The following is a 27,866-nucleotide window of genomic DNA, read 5'->3' on the forward strand; positions in this document are numbered from 1 at the left end:
ACCAGGGCCTGTGGCTCTGGCTTAGGCCACTTACACCACACCAGGGCCTGTGGCACTTGCTCAGGCCACTTACACCACACCAGGGCCTGTGGCTCTTGCTCAGGCCACTTACACCACACCAGGGCCTGTGGCACTGGCTGAGGCCACTTACACCACACCAGGGCCTGTGGCTGCTGGCTGAGGCCACTTACACCACACCAGGGCCTGTGGCTGCTGGCTGAGGCCACCTACACCACACCAGGGCATTAGTTGCTATTGAGGCCAATTACACCACACCAGGGTCTGTGGCTCTTGCTCAGGCCACTTACACCACACCAGGGCCTGTGGCACTGGCTGAGGCCACTTACACCACACCAGGGCCTGTGGCTGCTGGCTGAGGCCACTTACACCACACCAGGGCCTGTGGCTGCTGGCTGAGGCCACTTACACCACACCAGGGCCTGTGGCTGCTGGCTGAGGCCACCTACACCACACCAGGGCCTGTGGCTGCTGACTGAGGCGACTTACACCACACCAGGGCCCTTTTGCTGCTGGCTGAGGCCACTTACACCACACCAGTGCCTGTGGCTTCTGGCTGAGGCGACTTACACCACACCAGGGCCTGTGGCTGCTGGCTGAGGCCACTTACACCACACCAGGGCCTGTGGCTCTTGCTCAGGCCACTCACATCACACCAGGCCCTGCGCTTCTGGCCGAGGCCATCTTCACCAAACCAGGCCCTGTGCTGCTTGCTGTGGCCATGTACAACACACCAGGCCCTGTGCTGGTTCCTGAGGCCATCTTCAACAATCCAGGGCCTGTGCTGTTGGATAAATGCCAAACTGAGCCTTTGGGTTAGGGTATTATGCAAACATGCAGGTATGGTTATAGGATTGTCTTCGTAACTTCAGGTACTTGCCACCTAATCACTTGAATCCATAAATTGAGACATTGTGCTGGGGCCAGCAGCTTACGGCCATACCACCCTGAGCACACCCGACCTCGTCTGATCTCGGAAGCTAAGCAGGGCTGGGCTTGGTTAGTACTTGGATGGGAGACTGCCTGGGAATACCTGGTGCTGTAAGCCTTTCATTTTCATGTCATTGAACCGCTTTTGATCCAGAGAAGGTGTGTATTAAAAGACCAAAAGCAGCTCCCCATTAATGAGGGCACATTAACGACATTGCTTTTGGCTGTTTTCCAATGTCTTGTGCTGCTAGCTGATGCCACCTACACCACACCAGGGCCTGAGTGACCGGCTGGGGCCACTTACACCACATCAGGGCCTGTGGCTGCTGGCTGACGCCACGTACACCACACCAGGGCCTGTGGCTGCTGGCTGAGGCCACCTACACCACACCAGGGCCTGTGGCTGCTGACTGAGGCGACTTACACCACACCAGGGCCCTTTTGCTGCTGGCTGAGGCCACTTACACCACACCAGTGCCTGTGGCTTCTGGCTGAGGCGACTTACACCACACCAGGGCCTGTGGCTGCTGGCTGAGGCCACTTACACCACACCAGGGCCTGTGGCTCTTGCTCAGGCCACTCACATCACACCAGGCCCTGCGCTTCTGGCCGAGGCCATCTTCACCAAACCAGGCCCTGTGCTGCTTGCTGTGGCCATGTACAACACACCAGGCCCTGTGCTGGTTCCTGAGGCCATCTTCAACAATCCAGGGCCTGTGCTGTTGGATAAATGCCAAACTGAGCCTTTGGGTTAGGGTATTATGCAAACATGCAGGTATGGTTATAGGATTGTCTTCGTAACTTCAGGTACTTGCCACCTAATCACTTGAATCCATAAATTGAGACATTGTGCGGGGGTCAGCAGCTTACGGCCATACCACCCTGAGCACACCCGACCTCGTCTGATCTCGGAAGCTAAGCAGGGCTGGGCTTGGTTAGTACTTGGATGGGAGACTGCCTGGGAATACCTGGTGCTGTAAGCCTTTCATTTTCATGTCATTGAACCGCTTTTGATCCAGAGAAGGTGTGTATTAAAAGACCAAAAGCAGCTCCCCATTAATGAGGGCACATTAACGACATTGCTTTTGGCTGTTTTCCAATGTCTTGTGCTGCTAGCTGATGCCACCTACACCACACCAGGGCCTGAGTGACCGGCTGGGGCCACTTACACCACATCAGGGCCTGTGGCTGCTGGCTGACGCCACGTACACCACACCAGGGCCTGTGGCTGCTGGCTGAGGCCACCTACACCACACCAGGGCCTGTGGCTGCTGACTGAGGCGACTTACACCACACCAGGGCCCTTTTGCTGCTGGCTGAGGCCACTTACACCACACCAGTGCCTGTGGCTTCTGGCTGAGGCGACTTACACCACACCAGGGCCTGTGGCTGCTGGCTGAGGCGACTTACACCACACCAGTGCCTGTGGCTCTTGCTCAGGCCACTCACATCACACCAGGCCCTGCGCTTCTGGCCGAGGCCATCTTCACCAAACCAGGCCCTGTGCTGCTAGCTGATGCCACCTACACCACACCAGGGCCTGAGTGACCGGCTGGGGCCACTTACACCACATCAGGGCCTGTGGCTCTGGCTGAGGCCACTTACACCACACCAGGGCCTGTGGCTGCTGGCTGAGGCCAGTTACACCACACCAGAGCCTGTGGCTGCTGGCTGAAGCCACTTACACCACACCAGGGCCTTAGTTGCTATTGAGGCCACTTACACCACACCAGGGCCTGTGGCTGCTGGCTGAGGCCACCTACACCACACCAGGGCCTGTGGCTGCTGGCTGAGGCGACTTACACCACACCAGGGCCCTTTTGCTGCTGGCTGAGGCCACTTACACCACACCAGTGCCTGTGGCTTCTGGCTGAGGCGACTTGCACCACACCAGGGCCTGTGGCTGCTGGCTGAGGCCACTTACACCACACCAGGGCCTGTGGCTCTTGCTCAGGCCACTCACATCACACCAGGCCCTGCGCTTCTGGCTGAGGCCATCTTCACCAAACCAGGCCCTGTGGCTCTTGCTCAGGCCACTTACACCACACCAGGGCCTTATTTGCTATTGAGGCCACTTACACCACACCAGGGCCTGTGGCTCTGGCTTAGGCCACTTACACCACACCAGGGCCTGTGGCACTTGCTCAGGCCACTTACACCACACCAGGGCCTGTGGCTCTTGCTCAGGCCACTTACACCACACCAGGGCCTGTGGCACTGGCTGAGGCCACTTAGACCACACCAGGGCCTGTGGCTGCTGGCTGAGGCCACTTACAACACACCAGGGCCTGTGGCTGCTGGCTGAGGCCACTTACACCAAACCAGGGCCTGTGGCTCTTGCTCAGGCCACTTACACCACACCAGGGCCTGTGGCTGCTGGCTGAGGCCACTTACACCAAACCAGGGCCTGTGGCTCTTGCTCAGGCCACTTACACCACACCAGGGCCTGTGGCTGCTGGCTGAGGCCACCTACACCACACCAGGGCCTGTGGCTGCTGGCTGAGGCCACTTACACCACACCAGGGCCTGTGGCTCTTGCTCAGGCCACTCACATCACACCAGGCCCTGCGCTTCTGGCCGAGGCCATCTTCACCAAACCAGGCCCTGTGCTGCTTGCTGTGGCCATGTACAACACACCAGGCCCTGTGCTGGTTCCTGAGGCCATCTTCAACAATCCAGGGCCTGTGCTGTTGGATAAATGCCAAACTGAGCCTTTGGGTTAGGGTATTATGCAAACATGCAGGTATGGTTATAGGATTGTCTTCGTAACTTCAGGTACTTGCCACCTAATCACTTGAATCCATAAATTGAGACATTGTGCTGGGGCCAGCAGCTTACGGCCATACCACCCTGAGCACGCCCGACCTCGTCTGATCTCGGAAGCTAAGCAGGGCTGGGCTTGGTTAGTACTTGGATGGGAGACTGCCTGGGAATACCTGGTGCTGTAAGCCTTTCATTTTCATGTCATTGAACCGCTTTTGATCCAGAGAAGGGGTGTATTAAAAGACCAAAAGCAGCTCCCCATTAATGAGGGCACATTAACGACATTGCTTTTGGCTGTTTTCCAATGTCTTGTGCTGCTAGCTGATGCCACCTACACCACACCAGGGCCTGAGTGACCGGCTGGGGCCACTTACACCACATCAGGGCCTGTGGCTGCTGGCTGAGGCCACTTACACCACACCAGGGCCTGTGGCTGCTGGCTGAGGCCACCTACACCACACCAGGGCCTTAGTTGCTATTGAGGCCAATTACACCACACCAGGGCCTGTGGCACTTGCTCAGGCCACTTACACCACACCAGGGCCTGTGCTGGTTCCTGAGCCATCTTCAACAATCCAGGGCCTGTGCTGTTGGATAAATGCCAAACTAAGCCTTTGGGTTAGGGTATTATGCAAACATGCAGGTATGGTTATAGGATTGTCTTCGTAACTTCAGGTACTTGCCACCTAATCACTTGAATCCATAAATTGAGACATTGTGCTGGGGCCAGCAGCTTACGGCCATACCACTCTGAGCACGCCCGACCTCGTCTGATCTCGGAAGCTAAGCAGGGCTGGGCTTGGTTAGTACTTGGATGGGAGACTACCTGGGAATACCTTGTGCTGTAAGTCTTTCATTTTCATGTCATTGAACCGCTTTTGATCCAGAGAAGGGGTGTATTAAAAGACCAAAAGCAGCTGCCCATTAATGAGGGCACATTAACGACACTGCTTTTGGCTCTTTTCCAATGTCTTGTGCTGCTAGCTGATGCCACCTACACCACACCAGGGCCTAAGTGACCGGCTGGGGCCACTTACACCACATCAGGGCCTGTGGCTCTGGCTGAGGCCACTTACACCACACCAGGGCCTGTGGCTGCTGGCTGAGGCCAGTTACACCACACCAGGGCCTTAGTTGCTATTGAGGCCACTTACACCACACCAGGGCCTGTGGCTCTTGCTCAGGCCACTCACATCACACCAGGCCCTGCGCTTCTGGCCGAGGCCATCTTCACCAAACCTGGCCCTCTGCTGCTAGCTGTGGCCATGTACAACACACCAGGCCCTGTGCTGGTTCCTGAGGCCACTTCCACCACACCAGTGCCTGTGGCTTCTGGCTGATGCAACCTACACCACACAAGGGCCTGAGTGACCGGCTGGGGCAACTTACACCACATCAGGGCCTGTGGCTCTGGCTGAGGCCACTTACACCACACCAGGGCCTGTGGCTGCTGGCTGAGGCCACTTACACCACACCAGGGCCTGTGGCTGCTGGCTGAGGCCACCTACACCACACCAGGGCATTAGTTGCTATTGAGGCCAATTACACCACACCAGGGTCTGTGGCTCTTGCTCAGGCCACTTACACCACACCAGGGCCTGTGGCACTGGCTGAGGCCACTTACACCACACCAGGGCCTGTGGCTGCTGGCTGAGGCCACCTACACCCCACCAGGGCCTGTGGCTGCTGGCTGAGGCGACTTACACCACACCAGGGCCCTTTTGCTGCTGGCTGAGGCCACTTACACCACACCAGTGCCTGTGGCTTCTGGCTGAGGCGACTTACACCACACCAGGCCCTGCGCTTCTGGCCGAGGCCATCTTCACCAAACCTGGCCCTCTGCTGCTAGCTGTGGCCATGTACAACACGCCAGGCCCTGTGCTGGTTCCTGAGGCCACTTACACCACACCAGTGCCTGTGGCTTCTGGCTGAGGCGACTTACACCACACCAGGGCCTGTGGCTGCTGGCTGAGGCCACTTACACCACACCAGGGCCTGTGGCTCTTGCTCAGGCCACTCACATCACACCAGGCCCTGCGCTTCTGGCCGAGGCCATCTTCACCAAACCAGGCCCTGTGGCTCTTGCTCAGGCCACTTACACCACACCAGGGCCTTATTTGCTATTGAGGCCACTTACACCACACCAGGGCCTGTGGCTCTGGCTTAGGCCACTTACACCACACCAGGGCCTGTGGCTGCTGGCTGAGGCCACTTACACCACACCAGGGCCTGTGGCTCTTGCTCAGGCCACTTACACCACACCAGGGCCTGTGGCACTGGCTGAGGCCACTTAGACCACACCAGGGCCTGTGGCTGCTGGCTGAGGCCACTTACAACACACCAGGGCCTGTGGCTGCTGGCTGAGGCCACTTACACCAAACCAGGGCCTGTGGCTGCTTGCTGAGGCCATCTTCACCATACCAGGCCCTGTGCTGCTTGCTGTGGCCATGTAAAACACACCAGGTCCTGTGCTGGTTCTTGAGGCCATCTTCAACAATCCAGGGCCTGTGCTGTTGGATAAATGCCAAACTGAGCCTTTGGGTTAGGGTATTATGCAAACATGCAGGTATGGTTATAGGATTGTCTTCGTAACTTCAGGTACTTGCCACCTAATCACTTGAATCCATAAATTGAGACATTGTGCTGGGGCCAGCAGCTTATGGCCATACCACCCTGAGCACCCCCGACCTCGTCTGATCTCGTAAGCTAAGCAGGGCTGGGCTTGGTTAGTACTTGGATGGGAGACTGCCTGGGAATACCTGGTGCTGTAAGCCTTTCATTTTCATGTCATTGAACCGCTTTTGATCCAGAGAAGGGGTGTATTAAAAGACCAAAAGCAGCTGCCCATTAATGAGGGCACATTAACGACACTGCTTTTGGCTCTTTTCCAATGTCTTGTGCTGCTAGCTGATGCCACCTACACCACACCAGGGCCTGTGGCTGCTGGCTGAGGCCAGTTACACCACACCAGAGCTTGTGGCTGCTGGCTGAAGCCACTTACACCACACCAGGGCCTTAGTTGCTATTGAGGCCAATTACACCACACCAGGGTCTGTGGCTCTTGCTCAGGCCACTTACACCACACCAGGGCCTGTGGCTGCTGGCTGAGGCCACTTACACCACACCAGGGCCTGTGGCTGCTGGCTGAGGCCACCTACACCCCACCAGGGCCTGTGGCTGCTGGCTGAGGCGACTTACACCACACCAGGGCCCTTTTGCTGCTGGCTGAGGCCACTTACACCACACCAGTGCCTGTGGCTTCTGGCTGAGGCGACTTACACCACACCAGGGCCTGTGGCTGCTGGCTGAGGCGACTTACACCACACCAGTGCCTGTGGCTCTTGCTCAGGCCACTCACATCACACCAGGCCCTGCGCTTCTGGCCGAGGCCATCTTCACCAAACCAGGCCCTGTGCTGCTAGCTGATGCCACCTACACCACACCAGGGCCTGAGTGACCGGCTGGGGCCACTTACACCACATCAGGGCCTGTGGCTCTGGCTGAGGCCACTTACACCACACCAGGGCCTGTGGCTGCTGGCTGAGGCCAGTTACACCACACCAGAGCCTGTGGCTGCTGGCTGAAGCCACTTACACCACACCAGGGCCTTAGTTGCTATTGAGGCCACTTACACCACACCAGGGCCTGTGGCTGCTGGCTGAGGCCACCTACACCAAACCAGGGCCTGTGGCTCTTGCTCAGGCCACTTACACCACACCAGGGCCTGTGGCTGCTGGCTGAGGCCACTTACACCAAACCAGGGCCTGTGGCTCTTGCTCAGGCCACTTACACCACACCAGGGCCTGTGGCACTGGCTGAGGCCACTTAGACCACACCAGGGCCTGTGGCTGCTGGCTGAGGCCACTTACAACACACCAGGGCCTGTGGCTGCTGGCTGAGGCCACTTACACCAAACCAGGGCCTGTGGCTCTTGCTCAGGCCACTTACACCACACCAGGGCCTGTGGCTGCTGGCTGAGGCCACTTACACCAAACCAGGGCCTGTGGCTCTTGCTCAGGCCACTTACACCACACCAGGGCCTGTGGCTGCTGGCTGAGGCCACCTACACCACACCAGGGCCTGTGGCTGCTGGCTGAGGCCACTTACACCACACCAGGGCCTGTGGCTCTTGCTCAGGCCACTCACATCACACCAGGCCCTGCGCTTCTGGCCGAGGCCATCTTCACCAAACCAGGCCCTGTGCTGCTTGCTGTGGCCATGTACAACACACCAGGCCCTGTGCTGGTTCCTGAGGCCATCTTCAACAATCCAGGGCCTGTGCTGTTGGATAAATGCCAAACTGAGCCTTTGGGTTAGGGTATTATGCAAACATGCAGGTATGGTTATAGGATTGTCTTCGTAACTTCAGGTACTTGCCACCTAATCACTTGAATCCATAAATTGAGACATTGTGCTGGGGCCAGCAGCTTACGGCCATACCACCCTGAGCACGCCCGACCTCGTCTGATCTCGGAAGCTAAGCAGGGCTGGGCTTGGTTAGTACTTGGATGGGAGACTGCCTGGGAATACCTGGTGCTGTAAGCCTTTCATTTTCATGTCATTGAACCGCTTTTGATCCAGAGAAGGGGTGTATTAAAAGACCAAAAGCAGCTCCCCATTAATGAGGGCACATTAACGACATTGCTTTTGGCTGTTTTCCAATGTCTTGTGCTGCTAGCTGATGCCACCTACACCACACCAGGGCCTGAGTGACCGGCTGGGGCCACTTACACCACATCAGGGCCTGTGGCTGCTGGCTGAGGCCACTTACACCACACCAGGGCCTGTGGCTGCTGGCTGAGGCCACCTACACCACACCAGGGCCTTAGTTGCTATTGAGGCCAATTACACCACACCAGGGCCTGTGGCACTTGCTCAGGCCACTTACACCACACCAGGGCCTGTGGCTTCTGGCTGAGGCCACCTACACCACACCAGGGCCTGTGGCTGCTGGCTGAGGCCACTTACAACACACCAGGGCCTGTGGCTCTTGCTCAGGCCACTTACACCACACCAGGGCCTGTGGCTCTTGCTCAGGCCACTTACACCACATCAGGGCCTGTGGCTCTGGCTGAGGCCACTTACACCACACCAGGGCCTGTGGCTGCTGGCTGAGGCCACTTACACCACACCAGGGCCTGTGGCTGCTGGCTGAAGCCACTTACACCACACCAGGGCCTTAGTTGCTATTGAGGCCACTTACACCACACCAGGGCCTGTGGCTGCTGGCTGAGGTCACCTACACCACACCAGGGCCTGTGGCTGCTGGCTGAGGCCACCTACACCACACCAGGGCCTGTGGCTGCTGACTGAGGCGACTTACACCACACCAGGGCCCTTTTGCTGCTGGCTGAGGCCACTTACACCACACCAGTGCCTGTGGCTTCTGGCTGAGGCGACTTACACCACACCAGGGCCTGTGGCTGCTGGCTGAGGCCACTTACACCACACCAGGGCCTGTGGCTCTTGCTCAGGCCACTCACATCACACCAGGCCCTGCGCTTCTGGCCGAGGCCATCTTCACCAAACCAGGCCCTGTGCTGCTTGCTGTGGCCATGTACAACACACCAGGCCCTGTGCTGGTTCCTGAGGCCATCTTCAACAATCCAGGGCCTGTGCTGTTGGATAAATGCCAAACTGAGCCTTTGGGTTAGGGTATTATGCAAACATGCAGGTATGGTTATAGGATTGTCTTCGTAACTTCAGGTACTTGCCACCTAATCACTTGAATCCATAAATTGAGACATTGTGCTGGGGCCAGCAGCTTACGGCCATACCACCCTGAGCACACCCGACCTCGTCTGATCTCGGAAGCTAAGCAGGGCTGGGCTTGGTTAGTACTTGGATGGGAGACTGCCTGGGAATACCTGGTGCTGTAAGCCTTTCATTTTCATGTCATTGAACCGCTTTTGATCCAGAGAAGGTGTGTATTAAAAGACCAAAAGCAGCTCCCCATTAATGAGGGCACATTAACGACATTGCTTTTGGCTGTTTTCCAATGTCTTGTGCTGCTAGCTGATGCCACCTACACCACACCAGGGCCTGAGTGACCGGCTGGGGCCACTTACACCACATCAGGGCCTGTGGCTGCTGGCTGACGCCACGTACACCACACCAGGGCCTGTGGCTGCTGGCTGAGGCCACCTACACCACACCAGGGCCTGTGGCTGCTGACTGAGGCGACTTACACCACACCAGGGCCCTTTTGCTGCTGGCTGAGGCCACTTACACCACACCAGTGCCTGTGGCTTCTGGCTGAGGCGACTTACACCACACCAGGGCCTGTGGCTGCTGGCTGAGGCCACTTACACCACACCAGGGCCTGTGGCTCTTGCTCAGGCCACTCACATCACACCAGGCCCTGCGCTTCTGGCCGAGGCCATCTTCACCAAACCAGGCCCTGTGCTGCTTGCTGTGGCCATGTACAACACACCAGGCCCTGTGCTGGTTCCTGAGGCCATCTTCAACAATCCAGGGCCTGTGCTGTTGGATAAATGCCAAACTGAGCCTTTGGGTTAGGGTATTATGCAAACATGCAGGTATGGTTATAGGATTGTCTTCGTAACTTCAGGTACTTGCCACCTAATCACTTGAATCCATAAATTGAGACATTGTGCTGGGGCCAGCAGCTTACGGCCATACCACCCTGAGCACGCCCGACCTCGTCTGATCTCGGAAGCTAAGCAGGGCTGGGCTTGGTTAGTACTTGGATGGGAGACTGCTTGGGAATACCTGGTGCTGTAAGCCTTTCCTTTTCATGTCATTGAACCGCTTTTGATCCAGAGAAGGGGTGTATTAAAAGACCAAAAGCATCTGCCCATTAATGAGGGCACATTAACAACACTGCTTTTGGCTCTTTTCCAATGTCTTGTGCTGCTAGCTGATGCCACCTACACCACACCAGGGCCTGAGTGACCGGCTGGGGCCACTTACACCACATCAGGGCCTGTGGCTCTGGCTGAGGCCACTTACACCACACCAGGGCCTGTGGCTGCTGGCTGAGGCCAGTTACACCACACCAGAGCCTGTGGCTGCTGGCTGAAGCCACTTACACCACACCAGGGCCTTAGTTGCTATTGAGGCCACTTACACCACACCAGGGCCTGTGGCTGCTGGCTGAGGCCACCTACACCACACCAGGGCCTGTGGCTGCTGGCTGAGGCGACTTACACCACACCAGGGCCTGTGGCTGCTGGCTGAGGCCACTTACACCACACCAGGGCCTGTGGCTCTTGCTCAGGCCACTCACATCACACCAGGCCCTGCGCTTCTGGCTGAGGCCATCTTCACCAAACCAGGCCCTGTGGCTCTTGCTCAGGCCACTTACACCACACCAGGGCCATATTTGCTATTGAGGCCACTTACACCACACCAGGGCCTGTGGCTCTGGCTTAGGCCACTTACACCACACCAGGGCCTGTGGCACTTGCTCAGGCCACTTACACCACACCAGGGCCTGTGGCTCTTGCTCAGGCCACTTACACCACACCAGGGCCTGTGGCACTGGCTGAGGCGACTTACACCACACCAGGGCCTGTGGCTGCTGGCTGAGGCCACTTACACCACACCAGGGCCTGTGGCTGCTGGCTGAGGCCACCTACACCCCACCAGGGCCTGTGGCTGCTGGCTGAGGCGACTTACACCACACCAGGGCCCTTTTGCTGCTGGCTGAGGCCACTTACACCACACCAGTGCCTGTGGCTTCTGGCTGAGGCGACTTACACCACACCAGGGCCTGTGGCTGCTGGCTGAGGCGACTTACACCACACCAGTGCCTGTGGCTCTTGCTCAGGCCACTCACATCACACCAGGCCCTGCGCTTCTGGCCGAGGCCATCTTCACCAAACCAGGCCCTGTGCTGCTAGCTGATGCCACCTACACCACACCAGGGCCTGAGTGACCGGCTGGGGCCACTTACACCACATCAGGGCCTGTGGCTCTGGCTGAGGCCACTTACACCACACCAGGGCCTGTGGCTGCTGGCTGAGGCCAGTTACACCACACCAGAGCCTGTGGCTGCTGGCTGAAGCCACTTACACCACACCAGGGCCTTAGTTGCTATTGAGGCCACTTACACCACACCAGGGCCTGTGGCTGCTGGCTGAGGCCACCTACACCACACCAGGGCCTGTGGCTGCTGGCTGAGGCGACTTACACCACACCAGGGCCCTTTTGCTGCTGGCTGAGGCCACTTACACCACACCAGTGCCTGTGGCTTCTGGCTGAGGCGACTTGCACCACACCAGGGCCTGTGGCTGCTGGCTGAGGCCACTTACACCACACCAGGGCCTGTGGCTCTTGCTCAGGCCACTCACATCACACCAGGCCCTGCGCTTCTGGCTGAGGCCATCTTCACCAAACCAGGCCCTGTGGCTCTTGCTCAGGCCACTTACACCACACCAGGGCCTTATTTGCTATTGAGGCCACTTACACCACACCAGGGCCTGTGGCTCTGGCTTAGGCCACTTACACCACACCAGGGCCTGTGGCACTGGCTGAGGCCACTTAGACCACACCAGGGCCTGTGGCTGCTGGCTGAGGCCACTTAGACCACACCAGGGCCTGTGGCTGCTGGCTGAGGCCACTTACAACACACCAGGGCCTGTGGCTGCTGGCTGAGGCCACTTACACCAAACCAGGGCCTGTGGCTCTTGCTCAGGCCACTTACACCACACCAGGGCCTGTGGCTGCTGGCTGAGGCCACTTACAACACACCAGGGCCTGTGGCTGCTGGCTGAGGCCACTTACACCAAACCAGGGCCTGTGGCTCTTGCTCAGGCCACTTACACCACACCAGGGCCTGTGGCTGCTGGCTGAGGCCACCTACACCACACCAGGGCCTGTGGCTGCTGGCTGAGGCCACTTACACCACACCAGGGCCTGTGGCTCTTGCTCAGGCCACTTACACCACACCAGGGCCTGTGGCTGCTGGCTGAGGCCACTTACAACACACCAGGGCCTGTGGCTCTTGCTCAGGCCACTCATATCACACCAGGCCCTGTGCTTCTGGCCGAGGCCATCTTCACCAAACCAGGCCCTGTGCTGCTTGCTGTGGCCATGTACAATACACCAGGCCCTGTGCTGGTTCCTGAGGCCATCTTCAACAATCCAGGGCCTGTGCTGTTGGATAAATGCCAAACTGAGCCTTTGGGTTAGGGTATTATGCAAACATGCAGGTATGGTTATAGGATTGTCTTCGTAACTTCAGGTACTTGCCACCTCATCACTTGAATCCATAAATTGAGACATTGTGCTGGGGCCAGCAGCTTACGGCCATACCACCCTGAGCACGCCCGACCTCGTCTGATCTCGGAAGCTAAGCAGGGCTGGGCTTGGTTAGTACTTGGATGGGAGACTACCTGGGAATACCTGGTGCTGTAAGCCTTTCATTTTCATGTCATTGAACCGCTTTTGATCCAGAGAAGGGGTGTATTAAAAGACCAAAAGCATCTGCCCATTAATGAGGGCTTATTAACGACATTGCTTTTGGCTCTTTTCCAATGTCTTGTGCTGCTAGCTGATGCAACCTACACCACACAAGGGCCTGAGTGACCGGCTGGGGCCACTTACACCACATCAGGGCCTGTGGCTCTGGCTGAGGCCACTTACACCACACCAGGGCCTGTGGCTGCTGGCTGAGGCCACTTACACCACACCAGGGCCTGTGGCTGCTGGCTGAGGCCACCTACACCACACCAGGGCATTAGTTGCTATTGAGGCCAATTACACCACACCAGGGTCTGTGGCTCTTGCTCAGGCCACTTACACCACACCAGGGCCTGTGGCACTGGCTGAGGCCACTTACACCACACCAGGGCCTGTGGCTGCTGGCTGAGGCCACTTACACCACACCAGGGCCTGTGGCTGCTGGCTGAGGCCACGTACACCACACCAGGGCCTGTGGCTGCTGGCTGAGGCCACCTACACCACACCAGGGCCTGTGGCTGCTGACTGAGGCGACTTACACCACACCAGGGCCCTTTTGCTGCTGGCTGAGGCCACTTACACCACACCAGTGCCTGTGGCTTCTGGCTGAGGCGACTTACACCACACCAGGGCCTGTGGCTGCTGGCTGAGGCCACTCACATCACACCAGGCCCTGCGCTTCTGGCTGAGGCCATCTTCACCAAACCAGGCCCTGTGGCTCTTGCTCAGGCCACTTACACCACACCAGGGCCTTATTTGCTATTGAGGCCACTTACACCACACCAGGGCCTGTGGCTCTGGCTTAGGCCACTTACACCACACCAGGGCCTGTGGCACTTGCTCAGGCCACTTACACCACACCAGGGCCTGTGGCTCTTGCTCAGGCCACTTACACCACACCAGGGCCTGTGGCACTGGCTGAGGCCACTTAGACCACACCAGGGCCTGTGGCTGCTGGCTGAGGCCACTTACAACACCCCAGGGCCTGTGGCTGCTGGCTGAGGCCACTTACACCAAACCAGGGCCTGTGGCTCTTGCTCAGGCCACTTACACCACACCAGGGCCTGTGGCTGCTGGCTGAGGCCACCTACACCACACCAGGGCCTGTGGCTGCTGGCTGAGGCCACTTACACCACACCAGGGCCTGTGGCTCTTGCTCAGGCCACTCACATCACACCAGGCCCTGTGCTTCTGGCCGAGGCCATCTTCACCAAACCAGGCCCTGTGCTGCTTGCTGTGGCCATGTACAACACACCAGGCCCTGTGCTGGTTCCTGAGGCCATCTTCAACAATCCAGGGCCTGTGCTGTTGGATAAATGCCAAACTGAGCCTTTGGGTTAGGGTATTATGCAAACATGCAGGTATGGTTATAGGATTGTCTTCGTAACTTCAGGTACTTGCCACCTAATCACTTGAATCCATAAATTGAGACATTGTGCTGGGGCTAGCAGCTTACGGCCATACCACCCTGAGCACGCCCGACCTCGTCTGATCTCGGAAGCTAAGCAGTGCTGGGCTTGGTTAGTACTTGGATGGGAGACTGCCTGGGAATACCTGGTGCTGTAAGCCTTTCATTTTCATGTCATTGAACCGCTTTTGATCCAGAGAAGGGGTGTATTAAAAGACCAAAAGCATCTGCCCATTAATGAGGGCACATTAACGACATTGCTTTTGGCTCTTTTCCAATGTCTTGTGCTGCTAGCTGATGCAACCTACACCACACAAGGGCCTGAGTGACCGGCTGGGGCCACTTACACCACATCAGGGCCTGTGGCTCTGGCTGAGGCCACTTACACCACACCAGGGCCTGTGGCTGCTGGCTGAGGCCACTTACACCACACCAGGGCCTGTGGCTGCTGGCTGAGGCCACCTACACCACACCAGGGCATTAGTTGCTATTGAGGCCAATTACACCACACCAGGGTCTGTGGCTCTTGCTCAGGCCACTTACACCACACCAGGGCCTGTGGCACTGGCTGAGGCCACTTACACCACACCAGGGCCTGTGGCTGCTGGCTGAGGCCACTTACACCACACCAGGGCCTGTGGCTGCTGGCTGAGGCCACTTACACCACACCAGGGCCTGTGGCTCTTGCTCAGGCCACTTACACCACACCAGGGCCTGTGGCACTGGCTGAGGCCACTTAGACCACACCAGGGCCTGTGGCTGCTGGCTGAGGCCACTTACAACACACCAGGGCCTGTGGCTGCTGGCTGAGGCCACTTACACCAAACCAGGGCCTGTGGCTGCTTCCTGAGGCCATCTTCACCAAACCAGGCCCTGTGCTGCTTGCTGTGGCCATGTAAAACACACCAGGTCCTGTGCTGGTTCTTGAGGCCATCTTCAACAATCCAGGGCCTGTGCTGTTGGATAAATGCCAAACTGAGCCTTTGGGTTAGGGTATTATGCAAACATGCAGGTATGGTTATAGGATTGTCTTCGTAACTTCAGGTACTTGCCACCTAATCACTTGAATCCATAAATTGAGACATTGTGCTGGGGCCAGCAGCTTACGGCCATACCACCCTGAGCACGCCCGACCTCGTCTGATCTCGGAAGCTAAGCAGGGCTGGGCTTGGTTAGTACTTGGATGGGAGACTGCCTGGGAATACCTGGTGCTGTAAGCCTTTCATTTTCATGTCATTGAACCGCTTTTGATCCAGAGAAGGGGTGTATTAAAAGACCAAAAGCAGCTCCCCATTAATGAGGGCACATTAACGACATTGCTTTTGGCTGTTTTCCAATGTCTTGTGCTGCTAGCTGATGCCACCTACACCACACCAGGGCCTGAGTGACCGGCTGGGGCCACTTACACCACATCAGGGCCTGTGGCTGCTGGCTGAGGCCACCTACACCACACCAGGGCCTTAGTTGCTATTGAGGCCAATTACACCACACCAGGGTCTGTGGCTCTTGCTCAGGCCACTTACACCACACCAGGGCCTGTGGCACTGGCTGAGGCCACTTACACCACACCAGGGCCTGTGGCTGCTGGCTGAGGCCACCTACACCACACCAGGGCCTGTGGCTGCTGGCTGAGGCCACTTACAACACACCAGGGCCTGTGGCTCTTGCTCAGGCCACTCATATCACACCAGGCCCTGTGCTTCTGGCTGAGGCCACTTACACCACACCAGGGCCTGTGGCTGCTGGCTGAGGCCAGTTACACCACACCAGAGCTTGTGGCTGCTGGCTGAAGCCACTTACACCACACCAGGGCCTTAGTTGCTATTGAGGCCAATTACACCACACCAGTGTCTGTGGCTCTTGCTCAGGCCACTTACACCACACCAGGGCCTGTGGCACTGGCTGAGGCGACTTACACCACACCAGGGCCTGTGGCTGCTGGCTGAGGCCACTTACACCACACCAGGGCCTGTGGCTGCTGGCTGAGGCCACCTACACCCCACCAGGGCCTGTGGCTGCTGGCTGAGGCGACTTACACCACACCAGGGCCCTTTTGCTGCTGGCTGAGGCCACTTACACCACACCAGGGCCTGTGGCTGCTGGCTGAGGCCACTTACACCACACCAGGGCCTGTGGCTGCTGGCTGAGGCCACCTACACCACACCAGGGCCTGTGGCTGCTGACTGAGGCGACTTACACCACACCAGGGCCCTTTTGCTGCTGGCTGAGGCCACCTACACCCCACCAGGGCCTGTGGCTGCTGGCTGAGGCGACTTACACCACACCAGGGCCCTTTTGCTGCTGGCTGAGGCCACTTACACCACACCAGTGCCTGTGGCTTCTGGCTGAGGCGACTTACACCACACCAGGCCCTGCGCTTCTGGCCGAGGCCATCTTCACCAAACCTGGCCCTCTGCTGCTAGCTGTGGCCATGTACAACACACCAGGCCCTGTGCTGGTTCCTGAGGCCACTTACACCACACCAGTGCCTGTGGCTTCTGGCTGAGGCGACTTACACCACACCAGGGCCTGTGGCTGCTGGCTGAGGCCACTTACACCACACCAGGGCCTGTGGCTCTTGCTCAGGCCACTCACATCACACCAGGCCCTGCGCTTCTGGCCGAGGCCATCTTCACCAAACCAGGCCCTGTGGCTCTTGCTCAGGCCACTTACACCACACCAGGGCCTTATTTGCTATTGAGGCCACTTACACCACACCAGGGCCTGTGGCTCTGGCTTAGGTCACTTACACCACACCAGGGCCTGTGGCACTTGCTCAGGCCACTTACACCACACCAGGGCCTGTGGCTGCTGGCTGAGGCCACTTACACCACACCAGGGCCTGTGGCTCTTGCTCAGGCCACTTACACCACACCAGGGCCTGTGGCACTGGCTGAGGCCACTTAGACCACACCAGGGCCTGTGGCTGCTGGCTGAGGCCACTTACAACACACCAGGGCCTGTGGCTGCTGGCTGAGGCCACTTACACCAAACCAGGGCCTGTGGCTGCTTGCTGAGGCCATCTTCACCATACCAGGCCCTGTGCTGCTTGCTGTGGCCATGTAAAACACACCAGGTCCTGTGCTGGTTCTTGAGGCCATCTTCAACAATCCAGGGCCTGTGCTGTTGGATAAATGCCAAACTGAGCCTTTGGGTTAGGGTATTATGCAAACATGCAGGTATGGTTATAGGATTGTCTTCGTAACTTCAGGTACTTGCCACCTAATCACTTGAATCCATAAATTGAGACATTGTGCTGGGGCCAGCAGCTTACGGCCATACCACCCTGAGCACCCCCGACCTCGTCTGATCTCCTAAGCTAAGCAGGGCTGGGCTTGGTTAGTACTTGGATGGGAGACTGCCTGGGAATACCCGGTGCTGTAAGCCTTTCATTTTCATGTCATTGAACCGCTTTTGATCCAGAGAAGGGGTGTATTAAAAGACCAAAAGCAGCTCCCCATTAATGAGGGCACATTAACGACATTGCTTTTGGCTGTTTTCCAATGTCTTGTGCTGCTAGCTGATGCCACCTACACCACACCAGGGCCTGAGTGACCGGCTGGGGCCACATACACCACATCAGGGCCTGTGGCTGCTGGCTGAGGCCACTTACACCACACCAGGGCCTGTGGCTGCTGGCTGAGGCCACCTACACCACACCAGGGCCTTAGTTGCTATTGAGGCCAATTACACCACACCAGGGTCTGTGGCTCTTGCTCAGGCCACTTACACCACACCAGGGCATTAGTTGCTATTGAGGCCAATTACACCACACCAGGGTCTGTGGCTCTTGCTCAGGCCACTTACACCACACCAGGGCCTGTGGCACTGGCTGAGGCCACTTACACCACACCAGGGCCTGTGGCTGCTGGCTGAGGCCACTTACACCACACCAGGGCCTGTGGCTGCTGGCTGAGGCCACTTACACCACACCAGGGCCTGTGGCTGCTGGCTGAGGCCACCTACACCACACCAGGGCCTGTGGCTGCTGACTGAGGCGACTTACACCACACCAGGGCCCTTTTGCTGCTGGCTGAGGCCACTTACACCACACCAGTGCCTGTGGCTTCTGGCTGAGGCGACTTACACCACACCAGGGCCTGTGGCTGCTGGCTGAGGCCACTTACACCACACCAGGGCCTGTGGCTCTTGCTCAGGCCACTCACATCACACCAGGCCCTGCGCTTCTGGCCGAGGCCATCTTCACCAAACCAGGCCCTGTGCTGCTTGCTGTGGCCATGTACAACACACCAGGCCCTGTGCTGGTTCCTGAGGCCATCTTCAACAATCCAGGGCCTGTGCTGTTGGATAAATGCCAAACTGAGCCTTTGGGTTAGGGTATTATGCAAACATGCAGGTATGGTTATAGGATTGTCTTCGTAACTTCAGGTACTTGCCACCTAATCACTTGAATCCATAAATTGAGACATTGTGCTGGGGCTAGCATCTTACGGCCATACCACCCTGAGCACGCCTGACCTCGTCTGATCTCGTAAGCTAAGCAGGGCTGGGCTTGGTTAGTACTTGGATGGGAGACTGCCTGGGAATACCTGGTGCTGTAAGCCTTTCATTTTCATGTCATTGAACCGCTTTTGATCAAGAGAAGGGGTGTATTAAAAGACCAAAAGCAGCTCCCCATTAATGAGGGCACATTAACGACATTGCTTTTGGCTGTTTTCCAATGTCTTGTGCTGCTAGCTGATGCCACCTACACCACACCAGGGCCTGAGTGACCGGCTGGGGCCACTTACACCACATCAGGGCCTGTGGCTGCTGGCTGAGGCCACTTACACCACACCAGGGCCTGTGGCTGCTGGCTGAGGCCACCTACACCACACCAGGGCCTTAGTTGCTATTGAGGCCAATTACACCACACCAGGGTCTGTGGCTCTTGCTCAGGCCACTCACATCACACCAGGCCCTGCGCTTCTGGCCGATGCCATCTTCACCAAACCTGGCCCTCTGCTGCTAGCTGTGGCCATGTACAACACACCAGGCCCTGTGCTGGTTCCTGAGCCATCTTCAACAATCCAGGGCCTGTGGCTGCTTGCTGAGGCCATCTTCACCAAACCAGGCCCTGTGCTGCTTGCTGTGGCCATGTAAAACACACCAGGTCCTGTGCTGGTTCTTGAGGCCATCTTCAACAATCCAGGGCCTGTGCTGTTGGATAAATGCCAAACTGAGCCTTTGGGTTAGGGTATTATGCAAACATGCAGGTATGGTTATAGGATTGTCTTCGTAACTTCAGGTACTTGCCACCTAATCACTTGAATCCATAAATTGAGACATTGTGCTGGGGCCAGCAGCTTACGGCCATACCACCCTGAGCACGCCCGACCTCGTCTGATCTCGGAAGCTAAGCAGGGCTGGGCTTGGTTAGTACTTGGATGGGAGACTACCTGGGAATACCTGGTTCTGTAAGCCTTTCATTTTCATGTCATTGAACCGCTTTTGATCCAGAGAAGGGGTGTATTAAAAGACCAAAAGCAGCTCCCCATTAATGAGGGCACATTAACGACATTGCTTTTGGCTGTTTTCCAATGTCTTGTGCTGCTAGCTGATGCCACCTACACCACACCAGGGCCTGAGTGACCGGCTGGGGCCACTTACACCACATCAGGGCCTGTGGCTGCTGGCTGAGGCCACTTACACCACACCAGGGCCTGTGGCTCTTGCTCAGGCCACTCACATCACACCAGGCCCTGTGCTTCTGGCTGAGGCCATCTTCACCAAACCAGGCCCTGTGGCTCTTGCTCAGGCCACTTACACCACACCAGGGCCATATTTGCTATTGAGGCCACTTACACCACACCAGGGCCCTTTTGCTGCTGGCTGAGGCCACTTACACCACACCAGTGCCTGTGGCTTCTGGCTGAGGCGACTTACACCACACCAGGGCCTGTGGCTGCTGGCTGAGGCGACTTACACCACACCAGTGCCTGTGGCTCTTGCTCAGGCCACTCACATCACACCAGGCCCTGCGCTTCTGGCCGAGGCCATCTTCACCAAACCAGGCCCTGTGCTGCTAGCTGATGCCACCTACACCACACCAGGGCCTGAGTGACCGGCTGGGGCCACTTACACCACATCAGGGCCTGTGGCTCTGGCTGAGGCCACTTACACCACACCAGGGCCTGTGGCTGCTGGCTGAGGCCAGTTACACCACACCAGAGCCTGTGGCTGCTGGCTGAAGCCACTTACACCACACCAGGGCCTTAGTTGCTATTGAGGCCACTTACACCACACCAGGGCCTGTGGCTGCTGGCTGAGGCCACCTACACCACACCAGGGCCTGTGGCTGCTGACTGAGGCGACTTACACCACACCAGGGCCCTTTTGCTGCTGGCTGAGGCCACTTACACCACACCAGTGCCTGTGGCTTCTGGCTGAGGCGACTTACACCACACCAGGGCCTGTGGCTGCTGGCTGAGGCCACTTACACCACACCAGGGCCTGTGGCTCTTGCTCAGGCCACTCACATCACACCAGGCCCTGCGCTTCTGGCCGAGGCCATCTTCACCAAACCAGGCCCTGTGCTGCTTGCTGTGGCCATGTACAACACACCAGGCCCTGTGCTGGTTCCTGAGGCCATCTTCAACAATCCAGGGCCTGTGCTGTTGGATAAATGCCAAACTGAGCCTTTGGGTTAGGGTATTATGCAAACATGCAGGTATGGTTATAGGATTGTCTTCGTAACTTCAGGTACTTGCCACCTAATCACTTGAATCCATAAATTGAGACATTGTGCTGGGGCCAGCAGCTTACGGCCATACCACCCTGAGCACGCCCGACCTCGTCTGATCTCGGAAGCTAAGCAGGGCTGGGCTTGGTTAGTACTTGGATGGGAGACTGCCTGGGAATACCTGGTGCTGTAAGCCTTTCCTTTTCATGTCATTGAACCGCTTTTGATCCAGAGAAGGGGTGTATTAAAAGACCAAAAGCATCTGCCCATTAATGAGGGCACATTAACAACACTGCTTTTGGCTCTTTTCCAATGTCTTGTGCTGCTAGCTGATGCCACCTACACCACACCAGGGCCTGAGTGACCGGCTGGGGCCACTTACACCACATCAGGGCCTGTGGCTCTGGCTGAGGCCACTTACACCACACCAGGGCCTGTGGCTGCTGGCTGAGGCCAGTTACACCACACCAGAGCCTGTGGCTGCTGGCTGAAGCCACTTACACCACACCAGGGCCTTAGTTGCTATTGAGGCCACTTACACCACACCAGGGCCTGTGGCTGCTGGCTGAGGCCACCTACACCACACCAGGGCCTGTGGCTGCTGGCTGAGGCGACTTACACCACACCAGGGCCTGTGGCTGCTGGCTGAGGCCACTTACACCACACCAGGGCCTGTGGCTCTTGCTCAGGCCACTCACATCACACCAGGCCCTGCGCTTCTGGCTGAGGCCATCTTCACCAAACCAGGCCCTGTGGCTCTTGCTCAGGCCACTTACACCACACCAGGGCCATATTTGCTATTGAGGCCACTTACACCACACCAGGGCCTGTGGCTCTGGCTTAGGCCACTTACACCACACCAGGGCCTGTGGCACTTGCTCAGGCCACTTACACCACACCAGGGCCTGTGGCTCTTGCTCAGGCCACTTACACCACACCAGGGCCTGTGGCACTGGCTGAGGCGACTTACACCACACCAGGGCCTGTGGCTGCTGGCTGAGGCCACTTACACCACACCAGGGCCTGTGGCTGCTGGCTGAGGCCACCTACACCCCACCAGGGCCTGTGGCTGCTGGCTGAGGCGACTTACACCACACCAGGGCCCTTTTGCTGCTGGCTGAGGCCACTTACACCACACCAGTGCCTGTGGCTTCTGGCTGAGGCGACTTACACCACACCAGGGCCTGTGGCTGCTGGCTGAGGCGACTTACACCACACCAGTGCCTGTGGCTCTTGCTCAGGCCACTCACATCACACCAGGCCCTGCGCTTCTGGCCGAGGCCATCTTCACCAAACCAGGCCCTGTGCTGCTAGCTGATGCCACCTACACCACACCAGGGCCTGAGTGACCGGCTGGGGCCACTTACACCACATCAGGGCCTGTGGCTCTGGCTGAGGCCACTTACACCACACCAGGGCCTGTGGCTGCTGGCTGAGGCCAGTTACACCACACCAGAGCCTGTGGCTGCTGGCTGAAGCCACTTACACCACACCAGGGCCTTAGTTGCTATTGAGGCCACTTACACCACACCAGGGCCTGTGGCTGCTGGCTGAGGCCACCTACACCACACCAGGGCCTGTGGCTGCTGGCTGAGGCGACTTACACCACACCAGGGCCCTTTTGCTGCTGGCTGAGGCCACTTACACCACACCAGTGCCTGTGGCTTCTGGCTGAGGCGACTTGCACCACACCAGGGCCTGTGGCTGCTGGCTGAGGCCACTTACACCACACCAGGGCCTGTGGCTCTTGCTCAGGCCACTCACATCACACCAGGCCCTGCGCTTCTGGCTGAGGCCATCTTCACCAAACCAGGCCCTGTGGCTCTTGCTCAGGCCACTTACACCACACCAGGGCCTTATTTGCTATTGAGGCCACTTACACCACACCAGGGCCTGTGGCTCTGGCTTAGGCCACTTACACCACACCAGGGCCTGTGGCACTGGCTGAGGCCACTTAGACCACACCAGGGCCTGTGGCTGCTGGCTGAGGCCACTTAGACCACACCAGGGCCTGTGGCTGCTGGCTGAGGCCACTTACAACACACCAGGGCCTGTGGCTGCTGGCTGAGGCCACTTACACCAAACCAGGGCCTGTGGCTCTTGCTCAGGCCACTTACACCACACCAGGGCCTGTGGCTGCTGGCTGAGGCCACTTACAACACACCAGGGCCTGTGGCTGCTGGCTGAGGCCACTTACAACACACCAGGGCCTGTGGCTGCTGGCTGAGGCCACCTACACCACACCAGGGCCTTAGTTGCTATTGAGGCCAATTACACCACACCAGGGTCTGTGGCTCTTGCTCAGGCCACTTACACCACACCAGGGCATTAGTTGCTATTGAGGCCAATTACACCACACCAGGGTCTGTGGCTCTTGCTCAGGCCACTTACACCACACCAGGGCCTGTGGCACTGGCTGAGGCCACTTACACCACACCAGGGCCTGTGGCTGCTGGCTGAGGCCACTTACACCACACCAGGGCCTGTGGCTGCTGGCTGAGGCCACTTACACCACACCAGGGCCTGTGGCTGCTGGCTGAGGCCACCTACACCACACCAGGGCCTGTGGCTGCTGACTGAGGCGACTTACACCACACCAGGGCCCTTTTGCTGCTGGCTGAGGCCACTTACACCACACCAGTGCCTGTGGCTTCTGGCTGAGGCGACTTACACCACACCAGGGCCTGTGGCTGCTGGCTGAGGCCACTTACACCACACCAGGGCCTGTGGCTCTTGCTCAGGCCACTCACATCACACCAGGCCCTGCGCTTCTGGCCGAGGCCATCTTCACCAAACCAGGCCCTGTGCTGCTTGCTGTGGCCATGTACAACACACCAGGCCCTGTGCTGGTTCCTGAGGCCATCTTCAACAATCCAGGGCCTGTGCTGTTGGATAAATGCCAAACTGAGCCTTTGGGTTAGGGTATTATGCAAACATGCAGGTATGGTTATAGGATTGTCTTCGTAACTTCAGGTACTTGCCACCTAATCACTTGAATCCATAAATTGAGACATTGTGCTGGGGCTAGCATCTTACGGCCATACCACCCTGAGCACGCCTGACCTCGTCTGATCTCGTAAGCTAAGCAGGGCTGGGCTTGGTTAGTACTTGGATGGGAGACTGCCTGGGAATACCTGGTGCTGTAAGCCTTTCATTTTCATGTCATTGAACCGCTTTTGATCAAGAGAAGGGGTGTATTAAAAGACCAAAAGCAGCTCCCCATTAATGAGGGCACATTAACGACATTGCTTTTGGCTGTTTTCCAATGTCTTGTGCTGCTAGCTGATGCCACCTACACCACACCAGGGCCTGAGTGACCGGCTGGGGCCACTTACACCACATCAGGGCCTGTGGCTGCTGGCTGAGGCCACTTACACCACACCAGGGCCTGTGGCTGCTGGCTGAGGCCACCTACACCACACCAGGGCCTTAGTTGCTATTGAGGCCAATTACACCACACCAGGGTCTGTGGCTCTTGCTCAGGCCACTCACATCACACCAGGCCCTGCGCTTCTGGCCGATGCCATCTTCACCAAACCTGGCCCTCTGCTGCTAGCTGTGGCCATGTACAACACACCAGGCCCTGTGCTGGTTCCTGAGCCATCTTCAACAATCCAGGGCCTGTGGCTGCTTGCTGAGGCCATCTTCACCAAACCAGGCCCTGTGCTGCTTGCTGTGGCCATGTAAAACACACCAGGTCCTGTGCTGGTTCTTGAGGCCATCTTCAACAATCCAGGGCCTGTGCTGTTGGATAAATGCCAAACTGAGCCTTTGGGTTAGGGTATTATGCAAACATGCAGGTATGGTTATAGGATTGTCTTCGTAACTTCAGGTACTTGCCACCTAATCACTTGAATCCATAAATTGAGACATTGTGCTGGGGCCAGCAGCTTACGGCCATACCACCCTGAGCACGCCCGACCTCGTCTGATCTCGGAAGCTAAGCAGGGCTGGGCTTGGTTAGTACTTGGATGGGAGACTACCTGGGAATACCTGGTTCTGTAAGCCTTTCATTTTCATGTCATTGAACCGCTTTTGATCCAGAGAAGGGGTGTATTAAAAGACCAAAAGCAGCTCCCCATTAATGAGGGCACATTAACGACATTGCTTTTGGCTGTTTTCCAATGTCTTGTGCTGCTAGCTGATGCCACCTACACCACACCAGGGCCTGAGTGACCGGCTGGGGCCACTTACACCACATCAGGGCCTGTGGCTGCTGGCTGAGGCCACTTACACCACACCAGGGCCTGTGGCTGCTGGCTGAGGCCACCTACACCACACCAGGGCCTTAGTTGCTATTGAGGCCAATTACACCACACCAGGGTCTGTGGCTCTTGCTCAGGCCACTTACACCACACCAGGGCCTGTGGCACTGGCTGAGGCCACTTACACCACACCAGGGCCTGTGGCTGCTGGCTGAGGCCACTTACACCACACAAGGGCCTGTGGCTCTTGCTCAGGCCACTTACACCACACCAGGGCCTGTGGCTGCTGGCTGAGGCCACTTACACCACACAAGGGCCTGTGGCTGCTGGCTGAGGCCACCTACACCACACCAGGGCCTGTGGCTGCTGGCTGAGGCCACTTACAACACACCAGGGCCTGTGGCTCTTGCTCAGGCCACTCATATCACACCAGGCCCTGTGCTTCTGGCCGAGGCCATCTTCACCAAACCAGGCCCTGTGCTGCTTGCTGTGGCCATGTACAACACACCAGGCCCTGTGCTGGTTCCTGAGGCCATCTTCAACAATCCAGGGCCTGTGCTGTTGGATAAATGCCAAACTGAGCCTTTGGGTTAGGGTATTATGCAAACATGCAGGTATGGTTATAGGATTGTCTTCGTAACTTCAGGTACTTGCCACCTCATCACTTGAATCCATAAATTGAGACATTGTGCTGGGGCCAGCAGCTTACGGCCATACCACCCTGAGCACGCCCGACCTCGTCTGATCTCGGAAGCTAAGCAGGGCTGGGCTTGGTTAGTACTTGGATGGGAGACTGCCTGGGAATACCTGGTGCTTTAAGCCTTTCATTTTCATGTCATTGAACCGCTTTTGATCCAGAGAAGGGGTGTATTAAAAGACCAAAAGCATCTGCCCATTAATGAGGGCACATTAACGACATTGCTTTTGGCTCTTTTCCAATGTCTTGTGCTGCTAGCTGATGCAACCTACACCACACAAGGGCCTGAGTGACCGGCTGGGGCCACTTACACCACATCAGGGCCTGTGGCTCTGGCTGAGGCCACTTACACCACACCAGGGCCTGTGGCTGCTGGCTGAGGCCACTTACACCACACCAGAGCCTGTGGCTGCTGGCTGAAGCCACTTACCCCACACCAGGGCCTTAGTTGCTATTGAGGCCACTTACACCACACCAGGGCCTGTGGCTGCTGGCTGAGGCCACCTACACCACACCAGGGCCTGTGGCTGCTGGCTGAGGCGACTTACACCACACCAGGGCCTTAGTTGCTATTGAGGCCAATTACACCACACCAGGGTCTGTGGCTCTTGCTCAGGCCACTTACACCACACCAGGGCCTGTGGCACTGGCTGAGGCCACTTACACCACACCAGGGCCTGTGGCTGCTGGCTGAGGCCACTTACACCACACAAGGGCCTGTGGCTGCTGGCTGAGGCCACCTACACCACACCAGGGCCTGTGGCTGCTGGCTGAGACCACTTACACCACACCAGGGCCTGTGGCTGCTGGCTGAGACCACTTACACCACACCAGGGCCTGTGGCTCTTGCTCAGGCCACTTACACCACACCAGGGCCTGTGGCTCTTGCTCAGGCCACTTACACCACACCAGGGCCTGTGGCTCTTGCTCAGGCCACTTACACCACACCAGGGCCCTTTTGCTGCTGGCTGAGGCCACTTACACCACACCAGTGCCTGTGGCTTCTGGCTGAGGCCACTTACACCACACCAGGGCCTGTGGCTGCTGGCTGAGGCCACTTACACCACACCAGGGCCTTAGTTGCTATTGAGGCCAATTACACCACACCAGGGTCTGTGGCTCTTGCTCAGGCCACTTACACCACACCAGGGCCTGTGGCACTGGCTGAGGCCACTTACACCACACCAGGGCCTGTGGCTGCTGGCTGAGGCCACTTACACCACACCAGGGCCTGTGGCTGCTGGCTGAGGCCACTTACAACACACCAGGGCCTGTGGCTGCTGGCTGAGGCCACCTACACCACACCAGGGCCTTAGTTGCTATTGAGGCCAATTACACCACACCAGGGTCTGTGGCTCTTGCTCAGGCCACTTACACCACACCAGGGCCTGTGGCACTGGCTGAGGCCACTTACACCACACCAGGGCCTGTGGCTGCTGGCTGAGGCCACTTACACCACACAAGGGCCTGTGGCTGCTGGCTGAGGCCACCTACACCACACCAGGGCCTGTGGCTGCTGGCTGAGACCACTTACACCACACCAGGGCCTGTGGCTCTTGCTCAGGCCACTTACACCACACCAGGGCCTGTGGCTCTTGCTCAGGCCACTTACACCACACCAGGGCCTGTGGCTCTTGCTCAGGCCACTTACACCACACCAGTGCCTGTGGCTTCTGGCTGAGGCGACTTACACCACACCAGGGCCTGTGGCTGCTGGCTGAGGCCACTTACACCACA

At 57.8% G+C, this 27,866-nt stretch overlaps 9 non-coding genes and 9 pseudogenes across 9 annotated transcripts; all 18 read left to right on the forward strand.

Annotated features, from left to right (window-relative positions):
• Positions 1 to 947: 947 nt before the first annotated feature.
• Positions 948 to 1,066, forward strand: LOC146637544 (5S ribosomal RNA). The gene has a single exon (XR_014905904.1). It is a non-coding gene; the product is annotated as a 5S ribosomal RNA (ribosomal RNA).
• Positions 1,067 to 1,812: 746 nt separating this feature from the next.
• Positions 1,813 to 1,931, forward strand: LOC146637545 (5S ribosomal RNA). The gene has a single exon (XR_014905915.1). It is a non-coding gene; the product is annotated as a 5S ribosomal RNA (ribosomal RNA).
• Positions 1,932 to 3,780: 1,849 nt separating this feature from the next.
• LOC146637546 (5S ribosomal RNA) lies at positions 3,781 to 3,899 on the forward strand. The gene has a single exon (XR_014905980.1). It is a non-coding gene; the product is annotated as a 5S ribosomal RNA (ribosomal RNA).
• Positions 3,900 to 4,443: 544 nt separating this feature from the next.
• Positions 4,444 to 4,562, forward strand: LOC146637547 (5S ribosomal RNA; annotated as a pseudogene).
• Positions 4,563 to 6,366: 1,804 nt separating this feature from the next.
• LOC146637548 (5S ribosomal RNA) lies at positions 6,367 to 6,485 on the forward strand (annotated as a pseudogene).
• Positions 6,486 to 8,137: 1,652 nt separating this feature from the next.
• Positions 8,138 to 8,256, forward strand: LOC146637549 (5S ribosomal RNA). The gene has a single exon (XR_014905981.1). It is a non-coding gene; the product is annotated as a 5S ribosomal RNA (ribosomal RNA).
• A 1,218-nt stretch (positions 8,257 to 9,474) lies between these two features.
• On the forward strand, positions 9,475 to 9,593 carry LOC146637550 (5S ribosomal RNA). The gene has a single exon (XR_014905926.1). It is a non-coding gene; the product is annotated as a 5S ribosomal RNA (ribosomal RNA).
• Positions 9,594 to 10,339: 746 nt separating this feature from the next.
• LOC146637551 (5S ribosomal RNA) lies at positions 10,340 to 10,458 on the forward strand. The gene has a single exon (XR_014905503.1). It is a non-coding gene; the product is annotated as a 5S ribosomal RNA (ribosomal RNA).
• Positions 10,459 to 12,976: 2,518 nt separating this feature from the next.
• LOC146637552 (5S ribosomal RNA) lies at positions 12,977 to 13,095 on the forward strand. Its single transcript, XR_014905584.1, has one exon. It is a non-coding gene; the product is annotated as a 5S ribosomal RNA (ribosomal RNA).
• Positions 13,096 to 14,587: 1,492 nt separating this feature from the next.
• On the forward strand, positions 14,588 to 14,706 carry LOC146637553 (5S ribosomal RNA; annotated as a pseudogene).
• A 940-nt stretch (positions 14,707 to 15,646) lies between these two features.
• Positions 15,647 to 15,765, forward strand: LOC146637554 (5S ribosomal RNA). The gene has a single exon (XR_014905983.1). It is a non-coding gene; the product is annotated as a 5S ribosomal RNA (ribosomal RNA).
• A 2,048-nt stretch (positions 15,766 to 17,813) lies between these two features.
• On the forward strand, positions 17,814 to 17,932 carry LOC146637555 (5S ribosomal RNA; annotated as a pseudogene).
• Positions 17,933 to 18,991: 1,059 nt separating this feature from the next.
• LOC146637556 (5S ribosomal RNA) lies at positions 18,992 to 19,110 on the forward strand (annotated as a pseudogene).
• A 740-nt stretch (positions 19,111 to 19,850) lies between these two features.
• LOC146637557 (5S ribosomal RNA) lies at positions 19,851 to 19,969 on the forward strand (annotated as a pseudogene).
• Positions 19,970 to 21,304: 1,335 nt separating this feature from the next.
• Positions 21,305 to 21,423, forward strand: LOC146637558 (5S ribosomal RNA). The gene has a single exon (XR_014905984.1). It is a non-coding gene; the product is annotated as a 5S ribosomal RNA (ribosomal RNA).
• A 2,834-nt stretch (positions 21,424 to 24,257) lies between these two features.
• Positions 24,258 to 24,376, forward strand: LOC146637559 (5S ribosomal RNA; annotated as a pseudogene).
• Positions 24,377 to 25,116: 740 nt separating this feature from the next.
• On the forward strand, positions 25,117 to 25,235 carry LOC146637560 (5S ribosomal RNA; annotated as a pseudogene).
• Positions 25,236 to 26,135: 900 nt separating this feature from the next.
• On the forward strand, positions 26,136 to 26,254 carry LOC146637561 (5S ribosomal RNA; annotated as a pseudogene).
• Positions 26,255 to 27,866: the final 1,612 nt, after the last annotated feature.

The sequence above is a fragment of the Diplotaxodon limnothrissa genome, linkage group LG3, assembly GCF_057381915.1.
Source record: "Diplotaxodon limnothrissa isolate DT_005_m linkage group LG3, D_limnothrissa_male_GT1.1, whole genome shotgun sequence".
Taxonomy (NCBI): Eukaryota; Metazoa; Chordata; class Actinopteri; order Cichliformes; family Cichlidae; genus Diplotaxodon; species Diplotaxodon limnothrissa.